Consider the following 23,150-nt stretch of genomic DNA (forward strand, 5'->3'; position numbering starts at 1 on the left):
ATATACGTTCCACTTGCATTCAGGTCAAGCTGATGAATCTAACTTGTGATAATTTTCAGCACTATATTACAGACTAACAGTGGCATGTGTACTGTTAAAGGTAAGTTTTGATTTGGTGTATGTTAAATGTGATCTTCTAAAGCACATTTAGAGGAACTTGCTTTTCAGTCTACAGAATTTAATGGAGGTTAAGTCTCTTAAATTCTAAGCAAATGCTAAAAGTTCTGAAGAAACTGTTTCAGCAGTTGATAAATTTTAATAGACACACACACCCCTGCAGGGTTTCTGAGCTGCTTCATGAAATTTTTAGTAAGATTAGTGTATTTGATAGGGTTTCTTTTTTCTTTCCTTTGGAAAATTGCTCTGCCAGTTTTTATGGTGCATTTTATTAAGGGACCAAATTAAGTCCCTGCAAAACTTTGTGTGAAGTGTAAAGTGTTTGTGTGTAAAGTTTGCATTATAGAAATAGTATAGAAATGATTATGCAAAAGCTTTTTGGATCCATCAGTTCCTGTACATCGTTTCTGTGCAAAGGGGGTGGGTAGAGCAATTCCAATTTCTGCAAGGGGACAGAAACCTTAGCAGCTGTGTAAAAATGCACAACTCTCCTGATGATGTAGTTGAACAGCAGATGGGCCCCTTTTGAATTGGATTCAGCAGCAGTAAAAGACTGGAAAAAAATGTTGTTTAAGAAGGATGGATTGGTCTAGAGGTACAGGAAGTTCTCCATGGGAAAACGCAGAAAAAAAGCCAAACTTTCTGATGCTGAGGCTTAGAGGTATAAACCTGACTGGAGGCTTTAAGGTAGGGTCTTGAAAAAGCTAAATGAAGTGAATCAGAGGTTTCTGAATGAGTTGTGGAAACGTCTCCTTAAAATGCTCTGTATTCCCAGTGGGCTGTGAGAGCTGCCAGTTCAGACTTCATTTGCTCATAGCAGCTGTTTCATAACATGATTGCTAAATGGCTGAGGTGTGGGTAGCTGAGCAGCTATTCTGAATGAAGAAGAGTAACATTGGGCTGCATGCTTTTTTCACATAAAAGCAGTAGGAACAAGAAGCCTTTCATTTCTACTAAATCTTTTTAGGAAACAAGTGAATGATGGACTAAAATTATGTAAGCCCTAAGAGTACAGAGGATGTTAAGCATCCAGATGATCTTAAAATTGTTAGCATGCCATATGTTGTTTATGTGTTTATCAAAACTAGATGTCGAATCAATTATTGTAGTTACTTAATAAGTAGTTTTTGAGTACCTTAAAAAGTTGCAGTGGTGTAAGATATAACCATCAAGTTCTTAGATATTCTGAAACTGAAGTACTGCATATACAACATTTCTATGGTTACAGGTATAAATTGAGGAGTTAAAATAGCCATTGATTTTGAAGCTTGGATACATTTTAATAACAACTTCTAGGACAAAAGCAGTTATTTTTTCTGCTTCAAAAGCATTCAAATGCTGTACGAAACACAATTTTTATATTAATACTTCATTGAAATCCTATCCAAAATGGACTGTTGTGATCCCCTCATGTGGCCTGGCTTTCTGCACAGGGCAGGAGCTGTTGCTGTAAACATTCCATATGTTAACTAGAAACCATCTTAAGGGTTGAAAATATACACACATATATACATAGATATATATAAATACGTATATACATTTATATTCTCTTTTCAAAACTTCTTTTTCCAATGATTTTTGGATTATTTATACAGTTTCCTTTTCTTATGAGCCAAATTCCCTCTATGTCCAGACAAGGGCGGATACTTACCTTTATTTTTTAGTTTTGGTTTAGCCATATCATGCATGAAGGCCCCATTATGTCATGCAGAGTCACTGTTTATTATGCAACTGAAATTTGATCCTCAGTAAGAAGACTGAAGAGCTGTGTTTAATACACTCCTTTTCATACAGGATCTGAAAAAGTAAGAGCTGCAAATATACTGCCACAGTGAAACAAAGAGAAAAGTGATTCACTTGATACAAACCAAAAGCTGATGCTGTTTTGAGGGGGAAAAAATGTATCGGGAAGCTGTTTTAACTGAGCATTTTAATGTTAAGCTGCTCGATTGCCTGGGAACAAGTGTTACATCTAAATTTGGAAATAGCTGAAAAATTTATCTGGTTGGTGTAGATATCAAAGTAGATATCAAAAAAATACCTTGTTCCATTGCTACAAGCAGTCATACTTTTATACCATAAACTTTAAAATCATGAAATACAGGAAAGGTTAACTTACTGAAACACTGGCCATCTGCAGATTGTTAGGCTGCTGTTCAAACAGTAACAAGTTCATAATCCATGTAGGCATTATAGAGATTGAGGAAAAGTAACTACTTTTTTTGAGCTGTAGACTGTGAAAGTGACAAACACTAATGCTTTCAGTTACTACTTTTTATCATAGTGATACAGCAGGATGAACTGCTATCTTGAAACTAGTTTATTTAAAGAAGCTCAAGCAAGTACTTGCTATGTCTTATTACTAAGCAACGTTCACAAAGATGTGATTTCGATTGGGAGGCAAAATCACAATAACAGAGACTTGTCTTGATTGGAATAACAGACTACTTGGAATGTTTCTGTTCCCATAGCACACCAAGTCCAGTATTAGTGAAATTATTCTTTCTTGAATTTAAGTTGGCAGCTTCCATCTTTTTTGGATTTGTAAGACTTGGTGTTTTGTTAGATGTGTGTAGAACAATGAGAGGGAAAATACTACCTATCACTTTACTCTGTGCTATGATAAAGTTGTTTTTATTCAAAAGTGAATATAAGCTCTTTGATTTTTCTGCAGAGTGCCATACAAAAAAGTAAGGAGTGTAGGTTACACAGACTTTAAGTAATCTCACAGAAGGCTAATTGGTATCTGCTTACACACATGACATCAGAGCTGGAATTTTTTGATCATGGACTACAAGAAATTGAATCTAATAAACACAAATATCTAATTTTGTTGTATATCTTTCCTAGGCTTCTGCTCTCAGGGGAAGAAAGATAAGTTCATCTGGAGGAACACTTGTCTCTGCTTACTGTGGTGAAAACAGCATTTCTTTACAAGCTGTCCAGTAGAGTTCATGTACCATACTTGTATACAGATGGGGCTTCTTCTTATTGTATCAAATGTCAGGAGGCCCTGAGGAAGAACTGAGAAGTCTTAGTGGGGGGAAAAACTGACTCTTCTCAAGTTCTGAGTTGTTTGGTTTTGGTGGAGGTTTTTTGGTTGTGGGGTTATTTCTTTGCTTGTTGTTTTCACCAGTTATAGTGAGATGTACTGCAAACAGAACCATACTTGACTGATAAAAATATCTTGAGTGTAAAAAAACTAGAAAACCTCAAGTTAGAATATTTGCAAAACATATAGCATTAAGATCTAGCATCCTCAAGAAATGTTTCCAAAAATCCTTATATTCCTTACCACTGATTACATTTTCTTGAGGCAGTAACTGTTTTATCCAGCTTTTTGTAAATTACAAACTGATGGCTTCATGATTGCTCTGGAGTTTGGTTGACGGGTACAGTGTAAAATAATGTAGTCAAGACAGCAGGAAAAATTTATTGGTGCTGTTACTGGTTGATTAAAAGGATGAGATGCTTTATCTCACCTTTGCTGCAATCTTCCTAGTTAGGCAGCTACTTTCCATATCAAGGAAAATCTTGTGTGCCATCTTAATTCCTATTATATAGTGCACAGCACCTAGCATATGGTTCCATCCATAACTGAGATGCTCCCTAGTTTCACACAAACTGTTCCTTTCACTTCTGTTTGATTAGCATGGGTTCCCCAGAGATTAAATGCTACTATTAGCAGTAATTCTTTTTGCACCTAACAAATCAGGAACTTCTTATGAACACTGAGCACATATAAACAAGTTTGTGCTTTCTGAAATACTAGGCATGGATAACATAAGCACCACTGACCTTTTCAAAGCAAGTGAGGATGATACCTCTCAGGAATCAAGGTAACAAAAAACTTTGTGTGTATTATTAAGCAATTAACACTTAAGCCCAGGAGATAGCTTGGAATGACATATGGTTTCCATCTTTTTATAATACCATAAAACAAGAGATTATGAAGTTAACATACACAGTGGTGAAGAAATTGTGCCCTTGAATGTGGTGTTTGTATTAGATGCTCACATAGGCTGGCCATCTTACTTGGCTGTGCAAGTAATGGTGGTATGAATGTATTTCACACTCAGTGAAAGAAATCACAGTGATATGTGGAGAAGCTGTGACCTTACAGTAATAAAAATGCTGAGTTAGCTAATATAAGGCATAATCACTCCCTAAAAGACATGAACATGATGCCTGTCTCTCATGTTGTGGTAGGTAGTTGTTGTTTCCGTTGTTTTTTTAAACCACCAACCAACAAAGCTTATATAACAATGCAATGGACAGCCAACAGGCTATATTTGAATTATCCCTGTATCTTTAGAGTTTTTATTTCCCATGTTGTAAGTATCTAATTAACAGCTGTGTAAGAAGAAACATTTTACTGTGTTCAACAGTTACTGTAATGCTAATTGCTTTATCTGAGGTGAGGCCTTCCTTGTCCTGAGAATCTGACTCTTGATTAAGAAGTAATGAGCAAAGAAAAAAAAATAAAGTTCTGTTTTGCTTTTTTAAAGCAAGATACCCAGGTATTCCTGTTGTGACTACGTGTAGGAATCTGTAGCCAGTTACTTTTTTCTGTGGGAACTGCAAATGCTTCTAGATGTTACTGTAGACATTGAGCTCCATCTATGGCTTATTAAGCATTGTTCAGCAAAATACTTAAGCACATACTTGAATATTCATTTTTTAGGATTTTCCAAGACTAGGACTCATTGCCAAAAAACGTCTTTGATTTTGGCCTGAAACAAGAGATACAGGGCTAAATGCAGCATTAATTTCGTACGTTTACTACTTTAAGTATTGGAATCAGGTCCTTTTTTTATTTAAAAGGGTAGCTTTAAATGGAATTAATGTCTTGTCCAAGACAAGTCTTTATAAAACCACAGTTGTATTTACATTATTCCAAGTACTGCAAGCATTTAAAGACATTCTTATTGATTGGCTATTTTCATTTATTAATATAAGCTATGAGCATTTCTTAGTATGAGAGATTTCATTTACTATAATAATGAATGTCTGCCCAACATAATGTTCAGTCCTTAACGATGGAGTGGAAAGTAGATTGTGTTATAAAAATATTTCTAGCCATTTGTAAACATCTGAAATTGGCAGTATAGGAAACAAAAATGTAGCTAAAAATGGAAATGGACATCTTGTTTCAGGACAGGAGGTGCTGGAGTTTTGGTTTGGCTTGTTTTGTCTAATTAAAAAATTCAGTGATGTACCTCTCTGCTCCCAGCTCAGTGAAACACTGCTTGCTGCACTGTGGATGAAAAATGCTGTAGAGCTGAGTCTAAACTCTGTATTTTATTCTGTTTTGTTTGTAGATTGAATTTCTAGATGATTAATAGTTCTCATGATCCACAGGATAGTTTACAGAGTTTTTTATGTTGTGTTATTTCAGTGTTCTCATTGTGAGATTTAAATACAAGTCCACGTGCTGATGAAGATTTTAAGAGGTATTTGCACTGATTTATGTACTTTATTAGGATGCATAATCAAAAAGTAAAATCTGAGCTAGATAGCATTAAACAGTGATGTTACTGAAGCTGCCTGAAGATCCCAAGTGTTTTGAGTGACTAGGATTTCACATTTGGCCTGTATGCAAGGTGAGAATTACCCTAACCTATTTTTTTTTTTTTTTTTTTGTCTATGGTGATGATATCTGTGCCTGAACTAATCATCTAGATTCTGTGCTGTCTAGAGGAAAATAGACACTTCAACAGTGTGAAACATCTGTTTTAGATGCCCATCTTTCCAATGCAGTGGAATTTTCTTTTCTGCCCCTATTAGTATGGTCTAGGCAGTTGTCCAGATGTTGATGTCTGCAAAAGTTTAAATTTGTACAGACAAGTTTGATCTGTCCCACCTGTTTTCTGCTCCCCTCTGATGCAATTAAAACCAAAATTTTCTTTCATGCTAGTCGGAACCAATGGAAGTAACCCACTTTATGATGCACAAACATGCTCTACTTGGATTTAGGGTAAAATTTGGGTGTCTTTTATGTCCAAAATGTGAGATGCATACCCCAAGTCATGGTAGACATAAGTGAAATCTGGAGGCCTGGAGGTGTGGCACCCAGATTCTCTGCTAATTTTAGTACATATATTGGCAAAGGAGAAGTGTGACGTGGGCACATGGATAGAGCAGGAGACTGAATTAGGGTAGACATAGTTAGATAACTGCTTCTTCACTCAGGTCATCACAGAAGTACACATGTGAGTAGTGAAGAGTCTTGCAAAATACATTAAATGTGCTTGGTGACAAGCTAGAAATAAACGTGTTATATTCATTACTTTGACATAAGTTTATCTCGGTTCAGTTAGACAGCCATTTTGCTGGTGGTGAGCTAACTGGCTGCAAGGCAGCTGCTGTCTCATATACAGTGATCATTAAGTGCTGGGACACTACAAAGAAAGTAGGTCATTTGCAGATAGTATGGGAATTCAAGTTGTTGAACAGATTATTCACCTACTCAGCAGAGTAAAATTCGCAGTGTTTTTTATTGTATTTAAAAGAAAAAATAAGCGGTCCACATCTTTAAAGAAAGTGTGAGTTACATTGGATTAAAAATTACCTCAGAGATGCTAAGGACCCTTAAGCTTTGTTGTTACACTTCTTTAAATTGCATGAATCTTGATCTCATTGCTGCTTAGAGAAGAAACCAGAAAAGGAACCACAGGTGGTCTGAAAAAATTGTATTGATTATTTGATCTTTATTCTTTGTTCCTCAACTTTGCCCTTGTTTGATGATGCTAGCTGTAGGCTCACTCTCAGGAATTAATTAGAAGTTGTGTCACAATAGTATTTTAGCAGATATATGTTTTCTCAGGGCAGTTTCCAAGTTTGATCTGCACAAGTTGCCCATCAGATATTAATAATTATTTTCATATCTTCTGTTAACATCTCACTTCAACAACCTTTGAGATGTTGCAAGGACAGCCTAGCATTTCAATAATGTGTATCTCAGTATGTGATTTATGAATGTGTTTGAGCTGTTTCAGCATAGGAGATAATAAAATTCTCATATTAAAGAATACTGATTTTAAGACATCTGTGCAGCCTCATTGCTGACTGACTGCTTCATTTTTTGTTCCAGAGACACCTTCTTGGAAAATATACTTGTCAAACTCATTTTAAATGGTATGTAAAGGAGACCATAAGATAAAAATCTGTGCCTTGGAGAGGATCATCCCCTGATGGCCTACATTTTACCAGCAGCAAAAATGAAATAAAAACACTTGGTTGCATTAGATATCTGGTAATGAGCTGACAAAGGTGTTAGAGTAGCCAGGTGCTGTATATCTCATCTGTGGAGTATGTTAAGTGTTGGGCAGCTACAGAGAGTGAGGCAGCCTTGTGTATTTTTAGAGGTGTGAGAACTGTTGTGTGAAGCCAAATCCTTCTATATTTTTCCTCCCCCCTTCACTTAGGAGGCTCTCACTTTCCCCACCTCCAGGTTATGTTGCTGTTTTTCAAGGAAAATACTGTCAGCACTGCTTGTAGCTTCAGTGCTCAGCCCAACAGAAGGCAGGCACAGGCCACTTTTTCCTTTACTCATCTCTACAGAGTGGAACAACTAGAGAGAGTCTGCTTAGTTAATATCAGTTATTGGTATTAAGCTGAAGTGGTGTGGCTGTGTTATGTGGGGGAGCCACAAGGAAGAACATGAGGGGTAGGGGGTAGGGACACCTGCCAGTGTGGAGCAAAATAGTTCTAGCACATGCAGTGGTAGATTCAGTGGGATTTTGGTCTTCCTTGCACTTATTTAATAGTGATTTTTGGTGTGAGGTTTTTGGTTTTTGTTTTGGTTTTTTTGTTGTTGTTTTGGGGTGGTGTTTTTTCATTTCAATTGAATCAACAGATGAGAGAATCCATTACTTGGCTGCCACTAACACAGGCTTCATTAACTAGTACTTTCACCTGTAACAGTCACAGGTCAAGTATTGCCTGGATTTTTTACTTTTAATTTTTAAACTACACTGCTTTATGTTCTAGGGAGAAATCATGCCATTGTTTTTATTGCTCATTGCACTTACAGAATGAGTGGAATTTGTTATAACTAAAATGCACTGAAAGGAGATATTATTGTATGAGATTATGTGCTAAGTTTTTAACACATCTTTGAAAAATTTGCTGATTTAGATGAGTCTTATTGTGTGTTTTTCATACGCATTTCTTTCAGAATGCAATAAATCCCATGATTCCTAATCAGAAGCATTTGGAAATCTAAAACAAGATTGCCAAGTTCTTGGCTCTTGGTCTTGCGGTATTTTAATTTTTTAATGGAAATTTACAATACAGCTAAAAATCTTGTAAAACTTCAAGTAGGTTCCTGGAAATTGTCTCTAGCAGCTCAATTAAAAATTATTTTATAATTTAGGCTGAATGTTTTTCACGTATTTTAGACAAAGCTTTAGAAGACAGTTCTTAACATTTCAAAATTGTTTTGTGACATGCTTAGAAGTACTTATTTCATGAAGTATGTATTTTTCAGAAGGATTTACAGAATGTTCTAGAGATCAACTTGGTGAGTATAATGGTTTATCTTGTTTTACTTCTGGCTAAAGTAGTATGATATCAGGTGCTGCTTGGCTTTCCATCCTTCTAGCGTCGTATAATGACATCAGTCTTCACATCAGATAGAACTGGAGCTTGAGGGTTCCACATATTCTTGGCAGGAATTATGACACTGGGATCAGGATTGTGACTAGGGTAACCTCTGGGGCGATCTCCTGGAAATGAATAACAATTAATTGTACACATTTAAACAAAGCAGTTATGCTCAGCTTGTTCATTGTAGGCCAATAAAGGTTTTTTAAATTGCTGGGATTCTTGGAAAATAAGCATTTATTGTGAGAGGTGAGAAATGTGTGCTTGCAATAGTAGCAAATTATATTGTTCCTTTCCAAAGAAGAGCTTGGAAAGGCCATGGATTCCTGCAGCTGGATCTAGAAGTTTCGGCTCCTTTCCAGTCATAAAGAAATGAATGAGCTGGTTATTTGTGTGGGTAGAATGGGGATCAGGAGCAACTCGGCTGAAAATCTAATTTAGATCTTCCTATTTCACCTCTGACACTGTGCTGAGGAGAGGAAGAAAGTGGGTTGCAAAAGTGGAGTGTTTGCTATGAGATAGGGAGGAACAGTGATGGTAATCTGCAGTTGGGAAATTCACTTTTTTGAAGGGCTCCTGCTGGAGCAGGCAGGTTGAGCAAACCACCCACCTCTAGTGCAAAGTGGTGTGGAGTGGCAGAAGGCCTGGGGCACTGCAGTGGGGTGAAATGGAGTGCTAGGCACAAGAACAAGGGATCTGGGAGCCAGGATTACAACTTGTGATTTCAGGCCTGTTCAGCTTGGCAGTTCTCTGTGGTTTTCAGTGAGAAATATGTATACCCCAACCTCAATGAACATTCTTCTTTTTCTCATAACATTCTTTAGCTGTTCTCTTTGGTTGTTCTCCCAGAAGACTGCTTTCTGCAGACATTTTGAACAGGATGCCTCTCTCATGTGTCAGGTCAGTGGTTTAGCTCAGTGTTGAGTATTTTCTACTACTTTATTTAGTCTAGGATTTCCTAACAATCACTTGATAAAATGACAAAAAATAGCTGTATCGTGTCAATACCCATCTCAATTTAGGTAGACCTTTTAGAGGTGATTTACAAGCAGTGTTGATAATCATTCCCATATGATATCTCTTTCCTTGGTACTCCACCAGAGAGATTCTCAGGCAGGACTGTGTCTCATGAAAACTTTCATGCAAGTCTGTGGCATTGATCATCTTCAAATTTTCTAGAGGGAGCAGTTATTTGCTCACTGCCACTAAAAGACAGAAGACTTGTTCTATAGGGGCAGCAATTCAACCCCATCTGTTGCATTTCCTGAGGAGGTGGCAGATAATTTCTTCAGATGTAAAAGATGGCATCTTGGAGAAATTTCCCTCAGACTTAATTTGAAAAGCACTGCAAGTGGATGGGAAGTGGTTGGTGTCAGCTGAATATGAGCTGACATCTTTCCTTGGTGCAAATTGGATTTTTGGGTATGGGCAAATGTCCTGCATGTGTAAATTTGCTATACTGTTCCTTTTCCAGACCTTTAGCAGGAAAGACAGCCCAGACACCTCATCCCCTTAGCTAGGGAGAAGTTTGGTGGCTTGAAAAATCAGACACAAATGTGCACAGAATCTTCAGACTGGCCTAAAATGTCTCTTAAAAAGACCATTTACTTTTACAGAAAATGGTGCTGTTACTCCCAGTTATTTTTTTTAGTTATTATTTATTTATTGTTTTCAAGTATTTTCTCTGGCACAACCTCAGGTATAGGCTATAGATAAAACAAGTTCAAACACTTTTCCCCACACCCTTTTTTTTTTTTTTTTTTTTTTTTTTAGTTCATTCCTTCTTAAAAATAGTAATTTTTTTGATTTATTGCTTTATGTTCCCATCAATATCTACTCATATTTCAGTGTGGTCTGGCCAACAGTCTTGATACTGAGACAAAAATCTTTAGTCTTGTTTAACCAAGATAGTGTATATTGTCCTGTGGTGTGGGATTGTCCTTGCAATGTTACAGGAGTTTTGTCTCAAGACTTTTGGAGGTTTCCAACAAGAAGTATTTAAATGCTACTTCACTGGCTCCAAGCTCTTGCTCTTCTCTTCTGCAGCTGCAACTAAAATCTGTGTCCAGCCTGTAGCTACATTAATCCTCATTCCTCTAATGTACCTGCATGCAACAGAGAATAGAATTAGGGTTACATGCAGTTACTTAAAGCACATTGCAGCTGTCTTTCATTCTACAAAAGTTTGTCCTTAACTATACTGCTGGAGAATGCAGCTGTTCTTTGCATTGCTGAAAGCTGGCTGACTGCAGCAGCATCCACACCTTCTTGGATGCTTCATGATACAAATGCAACTCTGCTACTCTTCCTGCTTTTATTACTAGTGGAGGTGCAAGTATTAAAAATACTTGCTTTCACAAGAGCTGAATCAAATGCTGCTTATAACTCCTTTCTCTCTGTGTCCTGATTCGTTGGTCTGTGTCTGGAGATGAAAAGGGCCAGGAGGTTCTCATATTAATACATTTTTGAGACTTCCAAGAGGTTCCCCTCAGTCTCAGCTTTGATATTCTTTCTTAGGTTAGTCATTAGCAGTTTTGGTAGCAAAGAAAACCTCAAAAATGTGAAGTTGGATGTAGGCAGTGCAGACAGAAGTCTGTACAGAGCTTGTAACAACAGTGGGAGGTGTGAACTACTCCCTTTGCTTCTGATGTGTTAGCTTGAGTATTCAGCAGTGGGGTATAATTATGTATATGAAATATTTCATTCCTTAAAAAGAATGAGAGGACAACAGGCCCCAGAGCTGCATGGTATGTGGTGAGAGACATCTCATTTTGATGGCTCAGGCTAGTGGCATTTAGGAGTTTCTTCTGGTTGCTGGAGTCATTAAAGCAGAAGTCTAAGATTAAGGTTTGGTGGAATGGGAACCAAGGAGCAGGGCTGATAGATTTTTGGCAGCCCTTGGGTATAGTTTATCCTGTAGGTAGAAATCCTGTCAGCTTTCATCCACATTCCTACTCTCACTGTCATGAAACAGGAAGACATCCAAACAGTCCAAGTGGAAGTCCAAGACTGCTTCCTGAAGTTCTCAGTACTTCCCAGTGGGCTTGTTCAGTTGTTGGTTTTTACCCTGGTGCCTTTTACTTTTTCTGCAGTCCTTTTTCCTTTAATAAACTCTGTTTTGAACCTAATCAAACAGGACTGTAGGTACCAATCTTTGGATATGGGAGGTGAGGAAGGTGGAAAGAAGTTTTTTTATGAAGGAAAAATTGCATCCACATTACCTTATTTGGGTCCAGTGCTACAGCTGATTCTTTAACTTCTTTGAATTAATGTCTCACTGGAAGATTCACTGCCATGGTTTTTTTTGCAGTATGCAAGTTTTTTACATTGGAAGAGTTCTTTCCTGTGTTATTGGTTAACATTTAGCATGATGTTAGATCCATACTGTGTTGCATGCACACATGGGGTACACACTTTCTCTCTGAAGATGCTTACCCAAAGCAGAGATTCAAGGTCAGCAAGAGATTTTTTACTATAGACTGGCAGTTAGGTACTTTTATCTTAAAACTTGGCCATCACAAGTACAGATTCAGTGTTGTATTACTAGAAGCACAAAAGCAACATTCTGTTACAAGCATTATAAAACAAAACAAAAAAATGTAAGTTATCTGTAGTGTTTTGGATATTAGAATTTGCTAATATTAGGAATTCTAACAGTTCTAAAGATGCTCACAAAATAATTCCAACAAGTACTTAATTCCAGTTGCCTATTTTATATTCTGCAGAATTACATGGCATTTTATATAATTGTTTTATTATATGAAGTTAATATTATTAATTCTTTTAAACTTCTATGCTGTATACTACTTCCCGTGCTAAAGCTGTTACAACCCATATATTACTCTATGGCTCCTTTTCATAGCCATGCAAATTAATACCTTCTCATATTTATGTGCTTTTTTTGGTTTAATTTTTCTAGAAGAAAATATGTTAAAGTTCTAAGTATACTTCCCTGAATCTCATTCTCTGTTTTATTAAGTGTTTCATTTTGTGCATTTTTGTCCTACTCCACCCACTTTACTCAGCCTGTAACATTTAAATTTAAATCTAGAAAGAATACTTCAGCCTAGAAATTCACAGAGTGACCAAAAGCTTGTCTTTTTACTCCCTTCTGTCGTGCTTTTTTTAGAAGCTGAGTATATGCATGTTTTTGCATGCATGCTTTTATATACACTGTATCTCAAGTAATTTTAGAGTTACTATCAACAGGAAGCACAGGTGTGTGTTTCCCAATGATGCAACCTGTATCTGTATTATAAAGTAGTAGGTGGTAATACTGAACAGTTTATCTTATACCAAAGATCTTGATTAGAGACTTAATGGCTCAGCAGACATTAACCATTTAGTAGGAGAAATCACTGAAACTTTATCTTGTGATTTCAGGAATAAGCCACAGCTGCTTGTGTCTAGCATTTTATACAGATCTTCTATAAACATCCTTGCCTAGTCTTTTAATTGGAAAGTAGAAATAAAACCCACATAATTTTCTTGGAGCAGACCTGTAGGAGCTTAATTTTCTTCACCTGGTTATTTACAGTTAAGAATAACAACCTTCCAACTGTTTCATTAAATACCATTTTATATTTCTTGTAAGGAGAAATCCAATTGATAGAGCTATTTCTGTTGCATTTAGCCTGTGTAGCGTAGATTGTACTGAATAGATAAGTTCTATTTCTCACACAATACTTTACATTTCAGCCTAAATATTTTTGCTCTCCCTCTCAGCTACAAAATTAATGTGAAAGAAAGACTTCTGATGGGAAATATAGTCCATTAAGTACTTTGATCTCTAAACATGAAGTTACTTGATTTCTGACATTACTGCAGGAGTTGATTTTAAATAATAAACGTTGGCCCATATTTGTTACTATTGTTTTCCACAAAAACATGCACTAAGTGAAGTGTTGCTATCAATATTAACATTTTGCATCCATCAGTGCTTGGGTTGCATTTCAACAGATGCTTAATGTGTAAGGTTTTCAAGCCTATACTTTAATAGTGCAGTTAGTGCTTCTACTCTAGGTTGACTTTTCTGTGTTGTTGAGTCAGGACCCTGCTAGTGATAGCAGCAGCAGTCTTAATCTTCAGCCTCAGTGAGGTTATGGTTGTGCTCTCTACTCCTTCCAGGCAGAGGAGGTAGTACAGATTCCTTCTGCTCCTTTAAGATTTGAAAGCACAAGAGTGAGAACATTCTCCTTCTTGGTGATGGAGTGCAGTACGTTTCCTTAAATTTACTGATAGTGTTTCAGGAAAGATTTTGTTTAGGACCAGGAGCCAAGCAGTTTCAGAGTTTAATAACGCAAGACAGGGTTATTAAACAGACATCAGAAAGGCTTTTTAGGATGTTGGAACAAACTCAGAAAACCAAAGCATCTGGTGAAAGAAAGAGGAAAACTAGTTTTGCTGTGGGACATGAGACCACACAATACGAGAACAACTCTAATGTGCCATTTGTAAGCCATTGAAATTTTCCTGCAGACCATTATAAGGACACTTGAATATGTAGACTTGCAGCATTCTACAGTTCTTTTTTTGACTGGATTACAAATCCTTTTATTTATAATCTATTTTTACTTTAGCGTGACTTTTTTTTTTTTTTTTTTTTTTAAATCCTACGCCAAATTTGAAGCAGTATCTTCCATGAAACAACTGATGAGAATGGGAAATTTAGTGTGTAGAAAAATTAAGCCTAGATACCACAGTTTTCAGCCACTTTGAGGCAGTCAGCTGGAAGTTGTTTGAGCCCAGCTATGGAATGAACCTTTTGTCTTGAGTATGATTTGTTTAGCAGGGTCTCCCTCAGTTTGTTAATTTTCAGTTGGTTCCAAATTCTTCATTCCAGATCTTTTATCTGAAAAGTTCCAAGCAAAGCTTGAAGAAGTGTTAAATGAGTATAAGCAGTTTTCCAGGAGGCTTGAAAAATTGATTAGATTGATTTAGTGCACATTTGGACAAATAGTAAATGAGTAATTTGTACGAGTTCTTGGATATCAGGAAAAGGTAAAACAGCAGAACAGGAGCTTTAGAACCTGTGTCTACATGTGTACACAAGAGCCTGTAATCTTCATAAAGACCCTGTCCCAAACATCAAAGACTACATTTATTTTATGCAAAGACTGTAAGATTGGGTATTGGAAGTGAGGAGGGTAAAAATAAATAAAAAATAAAACAAAAAGGCAGTCCTGAAATTCTGAGGTCAGTTCCATAAATTTTTAAATTTAGTCTGCAGTTCTGTTTTCCTCTGCAATTGAAAGTTTCAGGTGAGCCATGTTGCATTTTACCCCCTTACAGGACATTGACCATACTAGATAAAGGTACTCACTTGGTTATCCCTCCCCCTTCAAAAATTGTTCATCTGTTTGCTGTCAATTACAAAGAAAAAGATTCACTTTCAAGTGAATCTTTCAAGTACCTTGCAGGATCTGGAGAAAAAAGTTTGTTTTATTTGCTCACTTGGTGCCTCAGGGGGTCTTCAGAAGGTCCCTTTGGGTTTCTGTCTTGTTTCTGTCTTTCTGTCTTGGTGTTTTGTTGTTTATTTGTTTTTTAATGAAGTGTAAAAGGAAGAAAAGAATAAGTAAAAGAAGTGGAGGGTAGGGAAATCTTGTAAAAAACAGAATTCAATTGATTCTAAAAAGTTAGAAATGTTTTCCCCTTAACTAATAAAACATTCTTTTAGCTTTTCTCTTTAAAAGCATAAATACATGTGCATAGGCACGGTGATGTGTTTAATACTATAATAGTAATGTATTTTCCATGTCTTTCCATTAGTTCTGCTATCTTATAAAATCTGAGATTTTTTACAGGGTGGGGAGGAGTAAGCTGAGTAAACTGAGTAAAAAGCATGCTAGCTTTTTTTTTTTTTTTTTGAACACTTGGAACGTTTTGTCCAAGAGCATGCACGTCTGTGTGATTTCACTGACTGCTGCTGAGGCAATGGCAGGTTCTCCAAAAAATCTTGATTCTGTTCAGGAGGAAGCTGTCCAAGAGCACTGGGAGCTGGGCTAAAGGCAGACTATGAGCACGTAGGACCAAAGCATCAGGAAAGTTTTGGAACTCTTCCTTGGAAGGGCTTGCATGCTCCAAGTGCTAGACTTGGGGGTGACTCAGAGCACTGATCTCAGTAAGAACCAAGGAAATGGAAAATAGGTCATGTGGGAGGCTAATGTGAAATTAACAACTGGGAGATTAATTTTCTTCTTTCCACATTTTTCTGCTCAGAGCCAAGCAGTAGTTCAGGTAACTGCTAAAGATTTACAGAGCATTTTTCTTGGTGCTGGGTAGTAGATTGTAGTTGTTTTGTTGTAGTAGCACCAAGAGTCCTTTTGCTGCCTCTTGCTGCTTGAGACAGGACAAAGAGTGGATAAGCATTAGAGAAGGCATGGAGACAAAAAGAATTATTTAATTCTGGCACTCTTCTGAAAGAGAGAGACAAAAAGGTAAAGAATGATTTTATTTGTTTTTTATATTGAGTGTCTTTGAGAGCTGCATCCAGTCATGCATAATGGTAGAAATTGTACTTCAGGTATCTGTGATACTCTTGATTGTCTCATAGTAGTTTTAAAGAAATAAATATGAAGTGAACATGTGGAGGAAAAGTCAAGAGTAGACTTCTCTGAGCATACCAACATTCTTGAACATTGCAGGCATTATAATGAGGCATTCCAGATGCTACATTCATAAGGTATTTGTGGCTTGACTGTGAGGCAGTATCTGTCCTTTGTTCTCCTACAGTGCCAGTTGTCCCACACCTGAAGTATCACAATATTTAGACTTCCAATTCCAAAATCAGTGAATTACTCTTAAATAACAATTTCTTAATTGAGATCATAAGCTACTCATGTGGTCAAGAGAGGAGGGGAGCCAAGTATTTTGCCTCATTGTGCCAGATTCTAACCTCTACATTGCACTTGCTACTTTTATTCATAATTTCCAAATCCTGATTGTTACTAAAACAGGTTGTTCCTGAAATAGAATTGTACTTGGTGGGCTTTACTAGAGATACCAATGTTTGTTACTGTCAGTACAATTCCCAAGGACGTGAAAATACCTGAAACAAGAGAGTGATTTTCTGAAAAAATATTTCCTCATATCAACTAGATAATGATATCTTATTCCCATTGGGAAAGCAGTAGGTCAAGTAGGATAGCAAAGATGGAAAGAACTTTCTTGAACTAAACTCATTCTCAGGACTCACTTGAATGAAATTTTACAGATAGATACTGGGTTGTTTTTTTCTGTTGACTGGGTATGGGTCCCTGAGCAGCCTGATAGAGTGTCAGCTGTGCTTTGATTAGATGTTGAACCATATGAATTCCTGAGATCTCTGTTATTCTCTGTTGTCAGTAGAATGAGATACATACTTGTATTGTCCAGTTTTATAGGTCCCTCTTATCAGTCCTCTTAAACAATTGCTTTCAAGACTTAAGCCCTTTTTTAGCATCAGTTTAAGCAATTCCAGGCTTAATTCTTTATCTTGCAACAAACATTCTTTGTGTGTGTGTTCCCCTGAAATAACTTTTACTTACCTAGTAGTAGTGGATTTAAAAAGTGTATCAGTAAACTCAAGTTCATTAATTTTACCATGGTTTTTTATTATTATTACTGTAGTTGGAAATAGCCAAGCAGCTGTGCTAAATTTTGGTAAGGAAATTAACTTGACATTCCTTCATTCTCCATGTGGGTTCTGACTGTGTGTTGCAATGTGTGCTGATTTTATTTATTTATTTAATCTGTCAGGGGAGGCTTGCATCACACAATGCTGTGTGCTGCTGAGGAAAGAAAGCTTTATAAAAAGAGAACATCCAGATCCAGCTTGACAGGCTTTAGGTTTTTTGGCTGTTGCTTACAAGCCTTCCGCTGATAATTTAGGATTACTCATAGGTTTCAGGCTGGTGCAAAGCAATGATTTCTTGAGAACTACCATTTAGTGTTTTTGCCAAACTGAAATATTGACAGGGAGAACAACCTTACTTCCTGTCTGAAAAAAGGACTTTCTGGAAGTGTTGAGACACAGCAACATACTCATTTTAGGTGCAAACTACAACCTTATTTTCATGCTAGATTAGGCATCAAATACTAAATCAAATCAAATTGATTTGATCAATCAAATACTAAATCATCAAATACTAAATCTGCTAAAACTTTCACCACAGCAGTTATGGTGAACTTAAAAAGCCAGGATCTCAGTTCAGTAACTGTTTTCAAAGTGTCATTTGAACCTACTAATAGAAGAGATATGGAATTAATAACTACTCTAGTCATAGAATCCTTGCCTACAGTGGTAATTTCAGTTTTGTTTGTAGAATTGCATCACCAGTCTTTAAAAATGTATGGGTTTTCTTAGAAAGTTTCTTCAGCTGAGAATGTCTGATTACAGGGCAGAAACTGAGAGTGCATTAACAGGAAGTCAAAAACTCCAAGGAGCTGTGGTTAATCCTCTGCTATAAAACTACAAGAGGGAAAAAACACCTTTACCAAGTTGTAAAAGTTGAAAATGATGACCTCAAGTAGGTTTGGTTTCTAACTCCAGTAGAATTGATGGAAGTTTATTTTGGTTTGTGTTTTTGTTCTTGGGTTGGTGTTTTTTGTTTTTTTTGTGAGGCCGGTAATTTGACATCAACTTCTTAATACCTAGGCCCTATCAAGGAGTCTGGGTGAGTTTTGATTAAATTTGGAGAGGAATAAAGAAAAATACAGCTGTGAATGTTCATTCAGAGGATGTTTGCCTAGTCCTGACAAGGGATGCTGTAACCAACATACTCTGAGGCAGTGCATTTCTTGCAACTATTCCCTTTCTACCTTCCCTTGGCCCCTTGTACCAGTGTAATGCAGCTGTTGGGCCAGCTGACTTAATTTCACCGTATCTTGTTAGCAGCTTTGACCTCCACAAGCCTAACATCTGTTCTTTTTGGGAGTGTACCAAAGGTAGCATCTTGCACTTACCCTCCTTTACAGTGACTTTCTCCTTCCAGAATAAAGGAGGGTGCAGCACCTTGTACTGCAAGTATATCTGTCTCTTTTTCTAGCAGACCTGAATCTAGTCCTATTTATCTATGGGTGTCTAGAGAAAGACCTGGAAGGCACATGCTAAGACTGATTTGGAGCCAGTTAGTGGGATCATTTTTTAATTTAATTTTTTAATTTTTAATCATTTTTAATCACATCCCATCACACTATGGGATGTGAAAGACTAAATGCTGCAGTGTTTGGGCTGCAGTTTCAGTGATGGTTAGGCTAGAGAGCAGCAGTGGAATGGAAGGGCTTGACTACTTTGTTGTGCCCTGGGCTGTAGTAGGTTGTTCTGCAACAAAATAAAAATAAAAGAATGTTTAGTTGTATGAAATCTATGCAAGAAGGATTGGGTTTAGTTACAGTGATAATTTAGAGCATCCACTTTCCAGGGAGTTAGACAGGCTGGTCAGTCTCTTGGTGTTTCCTTAGCCTTAGAGTGAGTTAGATGAAGCACAGCCAGGATATTCATACTTTTGCTTGGCTATGCTTTCAGTTTTTAGGGATGGTGGTTTTCACTTCTCATTTTTACGGGTCTGGCATTGTGGGTCTTGGTGACCTTTCTCAGGGCTCTTAAAAGCCACTGTTACACAACTGCTGCTTCTTATTTCTAGAAAGCTTCCAAAAGCTCGAACTGATCTAGAAAATAAAATTGTGTAGCTGTTTTCTGATTCCTCTCTTGTCAGTAACATCTGAAGAAAATGTTTGGTAATTGCAGTCCCGTTGTTAGTGAACAGATGTCTCTCTCTTGGAAAGTCTTACTCTGCAACTGGACTCTTTCCCTGGCAGTCTCATCAGCTAAGTGAGATAAAAGCATCCTCTTACTGGTTACGTACTTGAGGAAAAATTGCATTTGACCTCTTACTAGCAGAGTGAAACTTCAGAAAAAGAGATCAGTATACCTTCTAAGGATTAACACAACAGAGATGCCCTCTATTCTGAGGAATGCAGTTGTGTGTTCTGAACATCTACTCCTGTAGGATTTTAAGTCTCCATAAAATACCATTTGTCCTTGATCCAGCAGCTGACAGGACAAAAAAGAAAAAAAAGAAAAAAAAAAAAAAAAAGAAAAACTCAGTTATAAACCTGCAGTTCTTTGGGATGTGGAGCTGTGTGAGATTTCAACTGGTGTGCTAAAGCCAATGACCCTGTAATGTGTTATTACACCTTCTGGATAAACTCAACTGATTATTAGGGGATGTCCACTGACAACTTCTGAAATTGCTGAAATGAAAACTGTGTAAGAATGATTAAAAGCCTGAGAGTTTCAATAGTTCATACAGAGATTCCTTATCTTTGCTTAGTCAACTACTTGCCTGCTACGCTTTTTTTGTTTTTTGTTTTTCTTCAAACTGTGGAGAAGTTTCAATATAAGACAATGCATTTACAGTGCAAATATGTGAAGATCTGAGGTTCCTTTGAATATTTGCTGAAGATGCTGTAGGGCCCTTTAGGTGTGATTTATTTCTGTTATTTGTTTCTCTTTCCACAAAAATATTCTTAAGCAGAACCTTATAAAGGAGATATTCCTGATATTTGTGGTTCAAATATATGTGGCTTTTACAGATTTTTTTACTCATTTCTCCAGGCAGACAAAAGGTCTTCCTGAAATATTTACTGGTTTGCTTGGGTATGGAGTCCTTATACATATGTTGGTCTTTGAAAAATTTTAAAGGATCTATATAGAGATTTCCATTCAGTCACTGACACACAGGTGAATGATGAACTGGAGTGCAAGCCAAGTGTATTACTATTGTAGAGAAGGAAAGAAAACAAGAGTGGAATTGTAGAGCTTCTCTATATCTCTGATTTTTACAGAGGAAGGCTGAAAAAATAACTGTAAATAAGTAAGGCATGTGAAAAAAAATACTGAAGGGATGTATTTATCCTAACTTTAGGATTTAGCTCCCTGAAACCAAAAAGATGCATTTTACTAAGGAGAAAGATAACAATCATTTGAAGTGATTTTGACTGCAACTGGGGCCTGGCTTGCTGATATGTGTTATGTGCAGGTAATCACTAACTGTAGGTAGTGTAGAGAAGAGTCTGGTTAGTCCCTTGTTTTTAAGTGTTCATAGTGATCACACCCAGAGCAGTAGTCAGAACTCATGCCAAACAATGTTCAGTGTGAAAGTGATCTTTGCATGGGATTGTTTCTCTTCTACAATTCATGCCCTCCAAATAAGAGGGGCAGAGCAAGAAGAAACAGTCATCAAGCTGGGTTTTGAAAGTTAGTGAGCAGTTTACAGTGTCCTTTGTTAACTTGGATTGACTCATGCATCCACGTAGCAGTTTTCAGAAGTTCTGCATTCTTATGGGTTTTTGACTTCTAATCCAAAGGGGTGTTTGTATTATGTCAGCATGGAGATGAGCAGAGCATATTACATTAATGAAAGGAAAAATGTGAATTTGAAATATGCTCCATCCTCCTGTGTGAGCCTTATCAGCACCATCAACAGAAATGCACAGATTTAGACCATTCATAAATCTGGCCTTCTGTTTCATGGTTCTCTTTTCAAACCTTTTAACCATGAGGGGCGAAATTCATTCAAGTAGAAATGATTCCCAAGGATTCTATGGCAAAGTGACGTTGCCTACTGTTTATGAATGTCACAGGTCTAATATCTGGCACGAACAAATACGTGTCTATACTAGAAAAATTATCTCTTGCTGATATTAAATGTTAGCAGTATTGCAGCAGAATCACAGATGAATGTGGGTTTGCTGCCAGCATACACAAGGACAAAGTCTGTTTGGAACTATTTTGAGAACTGGCATTAATCTGGCACATTCTGCCCTTAGCTTGCAACTGCATCGTCTTCTGCACTCTGAACCAGCAGTAAGTAATTTCTTTAGTGTAAACAAGGATGAAGAGACTGATCAGAACATGCCACATAGAAGAAAATAATCTGAAGTCAAAGGATTAAAGTAGGACAACTGTTGATGCAGAGCAATTTCACAGTCCAGTTGCCTAACAGGAACCAGTGAAGCAGGTGCTGAGAAGGGGTAATTGCCTTCAGAGCAGCTTTTGGAAAGTCTGCAGATGCTATTATATATTCTGGAGAAGTTCAGTGAATAATATATTACCAAATGTATTTTTAAGGTGTTAAAATGGGACCTCCTTTAAATTTTGAAGTTGTCAGAAGTGATGATATTTTGACAGTTTGAACACAAACCTCAGGACATTATGTTTTACATAATTGCTGTATAGTGTGAGAAATGAAGATTATCTATGGTACAGGGTACAGAGTGCTGTGATGGTGAAATAAATAAATGATGTTTAAAGGAGTATCTCAGGAATAGTGACGGTGGCTGTTGTGAACCTGACATTTTGAAGAAACTGATGGAAGAAAATTGAATGGGCAGGGGCTTGACCTTTAGTATAGAAGTTTTTAAAATGCTGTGTCAAATATACAGTCCTAGAGAGAACTGCAAGTCTTCTGTGTACAAAGTGAAGTCACAGGCTCAATGTGCTACTCACAGGTAGCACATTGACAGGTAGAACAATTGCCAAATGCCCAGTAGCAGTGGAAAGATGTGTGACTGGCAGAAGGGATTCCTTCTGGGTTGGTATTCATCTTACTAACATAGAGCAAAGCTACACAGTGTATTAGGACAGGAAGTTATAGATGCTGAGTTTTTAAAAGCTTATGAGTTATGTTTGCATGTTGTTACTGCTGTTACTATTTAGAAACTCAAATTTCAAGGCACCAGAATTTGATTCACTGGTACCATCCATACTGATTGATATGGGTGTTGCAATTTATCAAGATAAAATCATTTTTTAATTATTGTAAGGGTTCTGTGGGCACAATGATGTGTTTTTAGGGACATGGTCTAGCCATGGACTTAGCAGTGCTAGATTAACTGTGGGACTAGATGATCTTAAAAGTCTTTTCCAACCAAAATGATTTCATGATTCTGTACATGTTAATTCTTGCTAGAGTGAAAATGCCAGCCAATAACTCTGTTCATTGAAATGTACAGAAGATGGTATCTGACTTCAGGTAGTTTCAACACTGGGCAGAGTTTAAAAAGGATTTTTCTCCCTGCTTAGTGTGCATATTCACAGCTACAGCAAGAGCAAGTTATTGTCAGAAAACTGTTACCTGATGTGTTGAATTGCAAACTGTATTGGTAACTGTTAATTGTTCTTTAGTACTTGGAAGGGTTGACATCCATAACATTCCCAGAACTGCATGTGGGAGCAGCAGCCATAGCATGGGAAGACTGGAGGGGACAAAGATAAGGTTGTGTATCATCATTCACTCACATATATTAAGTTGCAAAGTGCAAATACAGTGATGCACCAGCAGCCAGCACAAAGTTCTCCTATACCCACGATTGTCCTCTCCTCCTCCTTACATTGGCCAGTTTGAAAAAGCATAGAAAGTAAATAAAAAGACATAGCTGCAGCT

At 37.1% G+C, this 23,150-nt stretch overlaps 1 protein-coding gene across 1 annotated transcript in view; it reads left to right on the forward strand.

The window, feature by feature from the left end:
• Window positions 1-9,605: 9,605 nt before the first annotated feature.
• The window catches only part of THSD4 (thrombospondin type 1 domain containing 4), a 288,268-nt gene continuing 274,723 nt past the window's right edge, over window positions 9,606-23,150 (forward strand). Inside the window, exon 1 of the mRNA XM_071755032.1 lies at window positions 9,606-9,624. The gene's annotated coding sequence lies outside the window, so the exon portion shown is untranslated. The remainder of the gene's footprint in view (window positions 9,625-23,150) is intronic.

Source organism: Heliangelus exortis, chromosome 11, assembly GCF_036169615.1.
Source record: "Heliangelus exortis chromosome 11, bHelExo1.hap1, whole genome shotgun sequence".
Classification (NCBI taxonomy): Eukaryota; Metazoa; Chordata; class Aves; order Apodiformes; family Trochilidae; genus Heliangelus; species Heliangelus exortis.